The following is a 13,672-nucleotide window of genomic DNA, read 5'->3' on the forward strand; positions in this document are numbered from 1 at the left end:
AAGATGCTTAGATCAAAAATATGGGCTCACAGAGGACAGAAATTATTTCCAGCTAAAAAGAACAGAGATGGCTTTATGGAGAGATGATTTGAGCTGGTGTGTAAAGTATAGGTTGCATTTTGATAGATGGTAGTAAAAACTAAGAACAGCAATTCTGATTTCAAAGAAAAGCAAGGTTTCTTACAACTTGAGACATTTCAATTTTAAGGTTCTCAATGTACTAAAAAGTAAAGAAACCAAAAAATAAGGTTGTAAAAACATGGCATATAGGTGGATTTTTCCTCCTTTATCTTTAAGAAATGTTTAATCTCTTTTTTTCAGGATAAAGAAAGCAAAGAAATATGATTTTTTTTTAATGGCTTAAAAGCATTTACCTATCTCCTTCATGCATCACTCCCTCTGTGGGCTGCAGTAAAACCATCTCATATATTTTCTTCCACATCAGTTTTTATTTTCTAGCAAAAGGAAAGACTATCAAAGCATAACATGACTTTTCCTTGAAGTAGCAGCCAACTTGCATGGCATAAACACCAGATGATCTCTTCACCAAGGGTCAGATCGACAAGAGAAGAAACTTCTCTGAAGAGAAGCTACTCATCTTCAACAACAATAGCATCCAATAAAAATCAGTGTCTATGCTAAAATTCACCAGTTCATAAAATCACTATTTCATATTTTATAAATGCCTTTGTTTTATGTACTATATTTCACACGAAACTTACTTCCCCTGGTTTTTTACCTATAAGTATCTTCATAGGATTAATCATGGCATTGTAGATGATGTTGGTGAGCAAATCAGAGTTTATCAGGCAGAGAAATTAGCAAACCTGTGATTATTTCTCTAGACCTTAGAAGAGAATGGGGTGAAAAGCAATAGACAAGAAACTATCAAAGGAACTAGAAGTGGGAAAGGACCAACAAAATCACAACAAATAAGCTCCGAAATACATCAGATGATTTCCAGGAGCAAAGCAAATAAAAATGGAGACCCATGAGTCCTATGTGATACCCATGTAACCAGGGTATTATTTGAAAGTAGAGGTGAAGAAATTACAAACAGTCTTTCTTTTGTTAGTTTAAATATCTAAGTAGTATATTTTAAGTAATGCAAAATTAATTTGTTATTTGTTAGGTTTGTAGAGAATGCACACTTAATCGTCATTTTTTTACCATATTTTTCTCCACTGATGGAGTGAATGTAGGAAGATGGTACTAGAGTCATTGTTGATGATCCCTAATACTAGTAAGTGTTTTTTTCATAAATAGAATATTCACTCTATATGAGTTTCCTTTTGTGAACTTACCTGCTAGGCCTGTCTTTGTTAGAAAGATTTATTGGCTCTGCCCCTTCAGTGTATCTAAGAAGCACTACCACGCCAGAGGATGGCACCTGGTAGATTCCAGAGGAAAATATATATGACTCAGAGGATGCTCAGACAACTCCCTCCATGATTGTGAGCTATTTATTGCAAAAAGGTCCCCAATGGTTTACCTCTTTCCAGTAAAAGTTCTCTTAACAATGTGACTTTTAGCTTCTCCTATAAAGACTTGGAGTCTATTTCCCTGCTCCTTGAATCTGGTAGCCTTGTGATTTGCTTGGGCCAACAGAATGCAGTAGAAACAATGCCATGCAAGTTCAAGGTGAATATCTCAAGAGGCACTGCACATTTCCATCCTCATCTAGAATTACGCCACTGCCATGTTAGCAAGCCTGAACTAACCTGCTGAAGGATAAGAGTCATTCAGGGAAGGTGGAACTAATGCTGGGTAGAAAATAAAACAGAAATATCCACAATATTGATCAAATTTGGGTTGAGGAAATGAAATCAAAAATTAAGGAAAAGTCAAGAAAACATAGCATATATATCTTTTCTTGCAGTTATAGATCCTCCTCTTTGACATTTTTATATGATAGAATTTTTTTTTTAATTTTTTTATTAGTTGGAGGCTAATTACTTCACAACATTTCAGTGGGTTTTGTCATACATTGATATGAATCAGCCATAGATTTACACGTATTCCCCATCCCAATCCCCCCTCCCACCTCCCTCTCCACCCGATTCCTCTGGGTCTTCCCAGTGCACCAGGCCCGAGCACTTGTCTCATGCATCCCACCTGGGCTGGTGATCTGTTTCACCATAGATAGTATACATGCTGTTCTTTTGAAATATCCCACCCTCACATTCTCCCACAGAGTTCAAAAGTCTGTTCTGTATTTCTGTGTCTCTTTTTCTGTTTTGCATATAGGGTTATCATTACCATCTTTCTAAATTCCATATATGTGTATTAGTATGCTGTAATGTTCTTTATCTTTCTGGCTTACTTCACTCTGTATAAGGGGCTCCAATTTCATCCATCTCATTAGGACTGGTTCAAATGATTTCTTTTAACAGCTGAGTAATATTCCATGGTGTATATGTACCACAGCTTCCTTATCCATTCATCTGCTGATGGGCATCTAGGTTGCTTCCATGTCCTGGCTATTATAAACAGTGCTGCGATGAACATTGGGGTGCACGTGTCTCTTTCAGATCTAGTTTCCTCGGTGTGTATGCCCAGAAGTGGCATTGCTGGGTCATATGGCAGTTCTATTTCCAGTTTTTTAAGAAATCTCCACACTGTTCTCCATAGCGGCCGTACTAGTTTGCATTCCCACCAACAGTGTAAGAGGGTTCCCTTTTCTCCACACCCTCTCCAGCATTTATTGCTTGTAGACTTTTGGAGAGCAGCCATCCTGACTGGCGTGTAATGGTACCTCATTGTGGTTTTGATTTGCATTTCTCTAATAATGAGTGATGTTGAGCATCTTTTCATGTGTTTGCTAGCCATCTGTATGTCTTCTTTGGAGAAATGTCTGTTTAGTTCTTTGGCCCATTTTTTGATTGGGTCATTTATTTTTCTGGAATTGAGCTTCAGGAGTTGCTTGTATATTTTTGAGATTAATCCTTTGTCTGTTTCTTCATTTGCTATTATTTTCTCCCAATCTGAGGGCTGTCTTTTCACCTTGCTTATAGTTTCCTTTGTAGTGCAAAAGCTTTTAAGTTTCATTAGGTCCCATTTGTTTAGTTTTGCTTTTATTTCCAATATTCTGGGAGGTGGGTCATAGAGGATCTTGCTGTGATTTATGTCGGAGAGTGTTTTGCCTATGTTCTCCTCTAGGAGTTTTATAGTTTCTGGTCTTACATTTAGATCTTTAATCCATTTTGAGTTTATTTTTGTGTATGGTGTTAGAAAGTGTTCTAGTTTCATTCTTTTACAAGTGGTTGACCAGTTTTCCCAGCACCACTTGTTAAAGAGGTTGTCTTTTTTCCATTGTATATCCTTGCCTCCTTTGTCAAAGATAAGGTGTCCATAGGTGCGTGGATTTATCTCTGGGCTTTCTATTCTGTTCCATTGATCTATATTTCTGTCTTTGTGCCAGTACCATACTGTCTTGATGACTGTGGCTTTGTGGTAGAGTCTGAAGTCAGGCAGGTTGATTCCTCCAGTTCCATTCTTCTTTCTCAAGATTACTTTGGCTATTCGAGGTTTTTTGTATTTCCATACAAATTGTGAAATTATTTGTTCTAGTTCTGTGAAAAATACCGTTGGTAGCTTGATAGGGATTGCATTGAATCTATAGATTGCTTTGGGTAGAATAGCCATTTTGACAATATTGATTCTTCCAATCCATGAACACGGTATATTTCTCCATCTGTTTGTGTCCTCTTTGATTTCTTTCATCAGTATTTTATAGTTTTCTATGTATAGGTCTTTTGTTTCTTGAGGTAGATATACTCCTAAGTATTTTATTCTTTTTGTTGCAATGGTGAATGGTATTGTTTCCTTAAGTTCTCTTTCTGTTTTTTCATTGTTAGTATATAGGAATGCAAGGGATTTCTGTGTGTTAATTTTATATCCTGCAACTTTACTATATTCATTGATTAGCTCTAGTAATTTTCTGGTAGAGTCTTTAGGGTTTTCTATGTAGAGGATCATGTCATCTGCAAACAGTGAGAGTTTTACTTCTTCTTTTCCTATCTGGATTCCTTTTACTTCTTTTTCTGCTCTGATTGCCATGGCCAAAACTTCCAACACTATGTTGAATAGTAGTGGTGAGAGTGGGCACCCTTGTCTTGTTCCTGATTTCAGGGGAAATGCCTTCAATTTTTCACCATTGAGGGTGATGCTTGCTGTGGGTTTGTCATATATAGCTTTTATTATGTTGAGGTATGTTCCTTCTATTCCTGCTTTTTGGAGAGTTTTAATCATAAATGAGTGTTGAATTTTGTCAAAGGCTTTCTCTGCATCTATTGAGATAATCATATGGTTTTTATCTTTCAATTTGTTAATGTGGTGTATTACATTGATTGATTTACGGATATTAAAGAATCCTTGCATTCCTGGGATAAAGCCCACTTGGTCATGGTGTATGATTTTTTTAATATGTTGTTGGATTCTGTTTGCTAGAATTTTGTTAAGGATTTTTGCATCTATGTTCATCAGTGATATTGGCCTGTAGTTTTCCTTTTTTGTGGCATCTTTGTCTGGTTTTGGAATTAGGGTGATGGTGGCCTCATAGAATGAGTTTGGAAGCTTACCTTCATCTGCAATTTTCTGGAAGTATTTGATAGAATTTATACAAAGGGGATTAACATTTGAGATAATCATTTTTTGTAAATCAACTCAGCAGACTTTGTGAATATTTTATTTCATAGGTTCTTCATTTTCCCCCTTTTATATATCAAATATTATCCCATAAAATAAACTATTTGGGTGAACAATTAAAAGAAGGGAGGAAGAAGAAGGGGGAAAAAGTTTTCTTAAATAATCTCTCCTGGCAACTGAGGATGTACTTATCTAGAAACAAACTTACTGATCATATAATCTTGTTACATGTATTTGCTGAGAACTTCAGTGAGACACATCTCATCAATGGGTTCTTCTGTCTGAAGTTTCGGGGGCTTTTTGGTTTGGGACTGCCCTCAATCCTTTATGAGCCAATTGCAGTTTACTATTTCTAATATTATTAATGAGGCTTTGGGCATCGCTGGTAGCTCAGCTGGTAGCATCCGCCTGCAATGCAGGAGATCCCAGTTCGATTCCCGGGTCAGGAAGATCCCCAGGAGAAAGGAATAGCAACCCACTCCAGTATTCTGGCCTGGAGAATTCCATGGACTATATAGTCCATGGGGTTGCAAAGAGTCAGACACAGCTGAGAGACTTTCACTTCACTGGACACCAGACCAGATGTTCTTGAAGATTTACCAAAAATTATCGATAAGTTTTTTTCTCGGGGGTAGGGGGGAAGCAAAGAACAAGGAAACACATTGTTACAATTTCTGGCAACTTTAAAAACATTGCCAGTTTGAAAAAATGAAAAATCAGAATAGAGAGTAATTTTGAAGTGTCGTTTGCAATAACAAAGCAAAAATGCAGTCAAATTTGGTTATAGCTTATTTGGGGTATGGAAAGACAAGAAAATGCTTCTCTCCTATAGATTTTCTCTGAGACTGGGAGTAAAAAAAAAAAAAAATCATCCGACATCACTGCGTACACTGGCTATATTGAGGTTCAGAACCAAGAGCATGGATTAGGATGGAGCCAGGAAATGGGCTCTGGTCTTGGATCCACCATAACTGGCTGTGTGATCACCTTCATGTTCTTTCCAATACCTTGGAGACAATAATTGTGCTTTTTCAATAATGAGTTTTTTATTTAATTTTTTTTTTGGCTGTGCTGGGTCTTGGTTACAGCATACACACTTTCTCTAGTTGCCATGCACAGGCTTCTCATTGCCATGGGTTCTCTTGAGGCAGACCCCGACCTCTAGGGCACACAGGCTTCAGTAGTTGTGGCTCATGGACTTAATTGCCCTGTAACATATGGAGTCTTCCCAACCCAGAGATCAAACCTGTGTCCTTTGCATTGGCAGGGGGATTCTTAACCACTGGACCACCAGGTAAATCCAATAATGAGTTCTTATTTTAATTTTTTAAAGCAACAATATAAATCCAGTAATGACTATTACTATGTAGGGAGTGCTTAGTATATGTCAGGCACTGTGCTAAGCACTTCACAGTATTCTACCTGTTACTGTTCAAAATAATCCAGAGAAGTAGGTGCTATTATTATCTCTGTTTTAGAAATGAGAAAACAAAGAGGAGATTGGTAATTTGCCTAAAGCCTCATGAGAAGTAAAAACAGGATTCAAATTCAGGCCATGTGGTCCCAGAGTCCATACTTGTAAATTTATTCTATATTTGAAAAAAGTATGATATAGTCTAGAGATAATATGTGATCTATGAATTCTATTTCACAGTATTACAAAATGTTTGGTCTTGCTAGTTAAAATAATTATAGATCATAATAACTGTGTTGAAACTGTGCTTGGCACAATTCTTCCCTTTTATTTTTTGATAATACATTTTCTAGCAGATCAGTGTGTGTGACAGCAGAGAGATGTCTAGATCTAAAGGTTCTAATTTTTATTTTCCACATGCATTTGTTTCTTCCATGAATTTGGGAATCTGGTCTCTAGCTTTCAGGTTAAATAATTAAGCTCATTGGTTCAGATTAGTTATCTTCCACCAAAATGTGGGTACTGGTCTAAACCACACTGCTCCTTCCTACCATCAAGTAAGATCCAGCTCAATACTGGTCCTGGTTATTGCGGGTCTGAGGAGTAAGGAGGAATCCAGCAAGGTCTGAGGAAGATATAAAGACCCAGTTAACTAGGCTTTGACCTGGGAGTAGACCATCAGCCCATCCTTAGTGAGTGCTAACCTGTCTAAAACATAATTCATTTAACTCAGCAACCTGAAAACCAGAAGCCAGACTAGGGAGTACATAAATAGTCATAAAACTTTCCAGAAGAACCTGAAGATAAAACACTCATCAATTAGTCAGATCCTTCAACTCTCCCCAAGCTCTTGACTTCTAGAATACTCCTAGAAAGAGGAGGACCTTCTAAATGTGTAGAAGTATCCAGGGTTACTCTAGACCATGACATCTTCCTTCTGCTCAGGAAGAACTTTTTATCAACAGGTGTAGATTATTTTAAAAATTGGAAACCAAGGCATTATCTCTACAAATTTTCTCCTATTTCATTGTTAATTCTCATAAAATAAAATATTAAAATTGGAAAGTCATGATAAGTAGAATAATGACTCCCCCACCCCAAGATGTCCCTGTCTTAAACCTCATAACCCATGAATATGTGATCTTACATGGTAAATGGAACTTTGCAGATGTGATTAAGGTTAAGGGCCTTCAGACGGCAAATTACCTTGGATTATCCAAGTGAGGGCTATCTAATCAGATGAGTTCTTAAAAGTGGAGAATCTTTCCCCAATGGGTCAAAGAGGTGAAATGCAAAAGGAAGGAGAGATTCAAATCATGAGAGGAACTCAACCCACTTGTTGCTGACTTTGAAGATGGAGAAAAGGGTCCATGAGACAACAATGTGAAGAAGCTAGGAACAGCCCTCAGATGACAACCAGAAAAGAAATGATGACCTTAGTCCTACAGCTACAAGGACTGAATTTTCCCAAAAACCTGAATGAGAAAGAAAATGGATCCTCCCCTAGATCCTCCAGAAAGGAACACATTCTGGCTGATAACAGTTTAATTTTAGTCCAGTGAGATTCATGTCAGACTTCTAAACTTCAGAACTGTAAAACCATGAATTTGTATTTTTCAAGCTGCTACGTTTGTGGTAATTTGTTACAGTAGCAATAGGAAACTTACATAGAAGGGATCTTAAAGACTATTATTTTTTTAGCTCTATCCCTAATATTGATTGATATTTCCTTCATAGCTCAGTCGGTAAAGAATCTGTCTACAATGCAGGAGTCCCAGTTTCAATCTCTGGGTCAGGAAGATTCCCCTGGAAAAAGAAATGGTAACCCACTCCAGTATTCTTGCCTAAAGAATTCCATGGACAGAGGACCCTGGCAGGCTACAGTCCATGGGGTCACAAGAGTCGGACATGACTTAGTAACTAAACCAGCACCACACAATATTGACCAGTGATAAAACTGAGTTCTACCTGTGCTGTAAAATACTCTTCCAATTCTGTCCATCTGGCTAACACCTCAGGATTCAACTTGAACTCTTTTCCTTCCAGGGAAATTCTTCCTGGCCCTCCAGGACACATAGCACTCCATGTGTAATTTAGCACACTGTCTACCTCTCGGTACTCCTACTACATTTTTTAGGACAAGGGCTTTGTTTTACTCAACATGCTGCTAGAGTATTTTGTTGAAAATGACCAGAGTGTGGCAAACAAATTGGTAGCCTTGAAGGGCAGTCTGTCTCATCTGTTAAAAGCATGGCCTTTAGAATCATACAAGCCAGGTTCGTGTCCTGGCTCCAATATCTATTAGCTGTATGACCTTAAATACTTTCTTTAATGTTTAATTTCCTTCACTGTTATTTTCTCGTAAAAAGAAAGATAGTAGCAGCACCTGGCTCAAACAATTATTATGAGAATTCATTGAAATAATGCTTGTAAAAATCTTAGCCAGATACTTGCTGCATATGAAGAGCTAAATAAATGTTGGTCATTATTATTATTAGGTATCTGTATTATCATTAGGTATCTGTGATGGTTAAGGGCTTCCCTGGTGGCTCAGTGGTACAGAATCTGCCCACAATTCAGGAGACATAGGAGATGTGGGTTTGATCCCTGGGTTGGGAAGATCCCCTGGAGGAGGGCAAGGCAACTCACTCCAGTATTCTTGCTTGGAGAATCCATGGACAGAGGAGCCTAGCAGGCTACAGCCCACAGGGTCACAAAGAGTCAGACACGACTGAAGTGACTTAGCATGCACGCACGAGGTTGTCAATTTTGTGTTAACTTGGCTGAGCCACAGTGTCCAGATATTTGATCAAATATTATTCTGAATGTTTCTGTGAGGGTATTATGGATGAGACTGGCTTTTTTTTTTTTTTTTGAGACTGACATTTAAAGGGGTGTGCTCTAATACGTGTAAATCTATGGCTGATTCATATCAATGTATGACAAAAAATAAATAAATAAAGGGGTGTGCTCTGAGTAAAGCAGATTACTCTTTATAATGTGCAGGGGGTGGGCCTCATCCAAACAGATGAAGTCCTGAATAGAACAAACAACTGACCTCCTCCAAAAAAAGAAAGATTAGCCAGCAGATGGCCTTTGAGTTGAATGGCAACATTGGCTTTCCCTGGGCCATACTCACATATGCACACATACACACTGCTTTTTTGAAGAACACTCACTTATACAATATCAAATCTGTAACCTGTAAATATGGTAATATCACTATGTACAACATGTAAAAATAAATATGTAAGGATAGGTAAGACTCACATTACCCATTATAAGTAAAATTTCCTTCATTTCAATATCAGATGGGACTCTTTCTGTTAAGAAGAGTAACAGTAAGAAGACAATGAAAGGGAAGCTGGCTTAATCCAAAACAGGGAGGGGGGAGGAGGAAGAGGAAGGGGGGAGGGAGAAAGAGGGAGTGGAGGAGAATAAATGGCTTGACTCCTGTGACTGGTGTGTACACATTTCAAAAATATTGCTGTAGCCCAGTTTCTGTCCATCTCTCAGAGATGGCTTCTCCAGGGGGTTTCATTCTCAGATAGGTGTTCCCCTCAAGGTGGTGAGACGGCTGCAGCAGCTCCGCATTACACACATCCAGGCTCAAGTCACAAGGGAATGAGAATGCAGCTTTTCTAATAATTCCCATAAAGTTTCCGAGATCCAGTCTAAGTCTCTTCCTTAGATCAAGTGTTCATCTGGAACCATCACTGTGGGCAGGAAACCAGAGGTGTGCATTGGTTTAAAGTAGTCTGTGCTCTCTGCTAGAACTCCTCACTAAACCAGTTATCAATCATGGGGACAGGGAAGCTTTCCACAGGGTATACATTGCCTAAAGAAGTTTTTAGTAGATGAATGCCAGGTAGTCAAAACCAAGAAGTGGCCACTCCATTTGCTTAACAAAATCACTCTTTACAATTGTGGTTATTTTGCCTTTTACAAAAACTATTCGATTTCTGAGGATCAAAAACACAAGAGGACACCTGGAATTAAATCTTTTTGAAACATTCATGCTATAAACTCATCCAACATGGAAAATTTGTAACAGTGAATTTCTTTTCTTGGCTCTTTTAAAACAAAAACAATTTCAAACTTTTCCACCACATTACAGTTATCATTGTTGCAATTTGGTGATGGTTAAACTTCTAGGCTTACCTTATATTTTCATAATATCCTGTTATCTTTTGTATTAGCTATCACATATGGGTGAGCCAGATCCTCTGGCATTTCTGCAATATTCAATTTTTAAAACAAAGACAAAAACAAAAAATTTTCACTCAGTTGGTTGAAGCAAGCTGTGGCTAAGCTAAAATGAAAACTATATCCCCTCCTTCATACAACCAGGATAACAAGTCTGTTACTTAGTAACAACAGCAAAGTTTCTAAATCTAAACCACAACAGGAGTTAGGTGGTTAGTTTTTATCTGCCATTATTCCAATATTCAAAACACTAACTTAGAGGAAGAACCCAAAGGCATACACCCAGAAATTTTACAATGGTTATTACTGAGCCAAAGGGATAGCTAACAATTCCTGGGCACCTACTGTATGTGTGTTTTACAAGCATTATTTAACCTCATTCTCATAACAACTCTATGAAGCAAACATTACCACTAATCTCCATTTTACTGATGAAGACAAATATTGAATCTTAGAGTGTTTAAATAAGTTGTTCAAATCAAAGTTAAATAGCTGGTTAAACATCTGACCTTGGTTTTGAACTCAGAAAGTCTACTTTTTACTTTTCCATTATGGAAGCCTGTTTTTAAAAATTTCCTTTTCCCTCTAAAACCCTAAATTCTTTAGAAAAAAATCATTTTTCCACAAAAGAAAAAATATTGTAGAAGGAAGGAGGAAGAAAGTAAGGAGAGAAGTCAGGCAACAATTTCATCATAGTGTAATAATCACATTATAGCTACAGGGGGCTTCCCAGGTGGATCAGTGGTGAAGAATCCACCTGCCAGTGCAGGAATCAGTGATTCCATCCCTGGGTCAGGAAGATCCCCTGGAGGAGGAAATGGCAACCCACTCCACTATTCTTGCTTAAGAAATCCCATGGACAGAGGAGCCTGGCGGGCTGCAGTCCATGGGTCTCAAAAGAATCAGACACGACTGAGCAACTAAGCAACAACGTAACTTGGAGGTTGTTTGATGTTAATGGAAGAAATTTTCAAATATTGAGTTTCAGGAAAGTCATTCTGGCTTCTATATGATTTAACTTGAATTTTATACTAACTAAAACAGCCTGTGTGTGGCCTATATATAATATATGTAAAACATATATTGTACATCTGCTTTAGTCATTAAAGACAAGGTATTGACCATAAGGAAAGAATGGCTCTGTTAAAAATAAAGATTAAATCCCTCCAGTCCTGGGACACCAGTGCTGGTACTCCTTCAAGGATGAGACCCTTTCCCCAGGTGTCAAGGTCATACTGACTCACTGGGTTCATGTGATCTATTTATTTGCTTGTTTGTTTGTTTTTTGGAAATGTTGAAGGAAGGTATTGCTGACTTTTTTGACGTTCTTTGTTGTGACAAGATATAAAGCTGTGTGAAAACCATGCTTCAGTGGAGCAATTCCTCAGACTTATCTAAGAGGCTGTCTCTAAGGCTATAGTCCTCAATTTGGCTCAAATAAAACTCTCTTTTATTCATATTATACTTTGGTTATTGATTAACTGCATCAAAAATGTAAATGGACGAGGCATGACGTTACTTGCAGTGGGTGTTAGAGTACCAGGCCCACCCACCCTTGTCTATAGAATTGCCGTCTGTGGGGTAGAGCCACATAGGGTGGTAACCCAACACCCACCATCACCCCCCATCAACCTCCCTGCCCCTTCCCATCCCCAGGCCACAACTAATGATTGAATAATACAGGACTATAAAACTCCAAACCCACATCTACAGGGCATTTATTTCAGAGAATGTCCCTTGAGGAGCTGGCCAAGGCAAGACCTTGCCAAACTCTTATTCAAAATAAATTAAGGACTCCTCTGGTGGTCCAGCGGTTAAGAGTTCACCTGCCAACACGGGATACAGGTTTGATCCCTGCTCCAGGGGGATTCTACATGCCGCAGAGGAGTTAAGCTCATGTGCCACAACTTCTGAGCCTGTGCCCTAGAGGCAGAGAACCGCAACTGCTGAGCTCACGTACACAACTACTGAAGCCCAAGTGCCCTAGAGCCTGTTCTCCACAAAGGAAGCTACCACAGCGAGAAGCCCAAGCATTGCAACTAGAGAGTAGCCCCCACTAGCCACAACTAGAGAAAAGCCCATATAGCAAGGGAGACCCAGCAAAGTCCAAAATAAAATTTTATTATAAAAAAATTAAATACTATAAAATTAGTAATGAACTCAGAAATCTCTCATTCCCCAGTGCGGTGCTGTATGCGTTCTATGAGAGGCATACTACTCAAAAGATAGGACCATTTGCAGTATCTGACCATTCTCATGGGAACAAATTTAAATTGATTTTGTGAGCCATGTCGACATTTAATCAAGTGCGGTTATTAAAAAAAGAAATACTGCAATCTGTTCTTCAACAAACCTTCACTTTCTATCCCAAAGCAATTACATTGCATAATTTTATTCAAAGTTTGTAGTTGTATTATGAACCAAGCGGAATCGGGGTTTCTTTAGTTGTGGAGATGAGAATTCTTTTTTAAATATTTACTTATCTTTGGATAATTACTAAGAGAAGTTTTCATATTTTTAATAATAAGACTTTTGTTATCCCTTGATGACTTTGGTTTAATCATGTTTGCCATATTTCTTATTTCTTTTGATACTGGCCTCCTAAGAGAGATTTCTTACGAAGCATTTGTGTTCCCTTTTGTGCATTTCTAAAGTGCATTACAAACCTTATTTCCTTTTCCCTGAAACTTTCTTTAGGTTCACCTGAGTAATTGATTGTATTATTTTTACTTTACAAAAATACAGGGTGTGAGATTTCTATTTTTGTGTAAAATCAATTTGTCGTTCCCAACTGCTTTCTGGCTCCTCTGTGGAATTCAGGTCATTTAAGGCTATGCTGTTGCTAAAAGGAATGTCTTAATTTTTTTTTTTTTTTTTTAATGTCAGATTGCATTACTCTCTTATTTACCCCTCACATCTCAGAACTGGCCATCTTTGGCACAATATTCCAAAATAATGGACCACTTTATGACCCTTACCTATAATAGAATTCACTAAAAATCTAACAAAAACGTATAAGGCAGGATTGAATTTTGACTAACATGCCTTATAAAGCAACTCTGAATATTTGTATCCTAGAAGCCTGACCTCATCCAACTTGACCAACATGTGGCTGTCTGGTTATGTTATAAAGCCAGATGTACTATGAAGTGGGGTGCAGTGTTTAAACACCGAGTCATCATCTCAGTGTGAACTGTGCTAATGGAGACATACTTGCAGTTAACCAAAAGTGTAGATAAGCTTCTTAAACCCCAATAAATATAACGGTGCCTTCGCCAGATGGTGAGCCTCACCCAGATGGTGCTGTGAAGATATTTCTTTAGTGATTAACACTTAAATCAGTAGCCTTTAAGTAAAGGATTACAGCAGTCTCTGTAATGTGGGTAGCCCTGACTCTATCAGTCA

Source organism: Cervus elaphus, chromosome 20 (genome assembly GCF_910594005.1).
Source record: "Cervus elaphus chromosome 20, mCerEla1.1, whole genome shotgun sequence".
Taxonomy (NCBI): domain Eukaryota; kingdom Metazoa; phylum Chordata; class Mammalia; order Artiodactyla; family Cervidae; genus Cervus; species Cervus elaphus.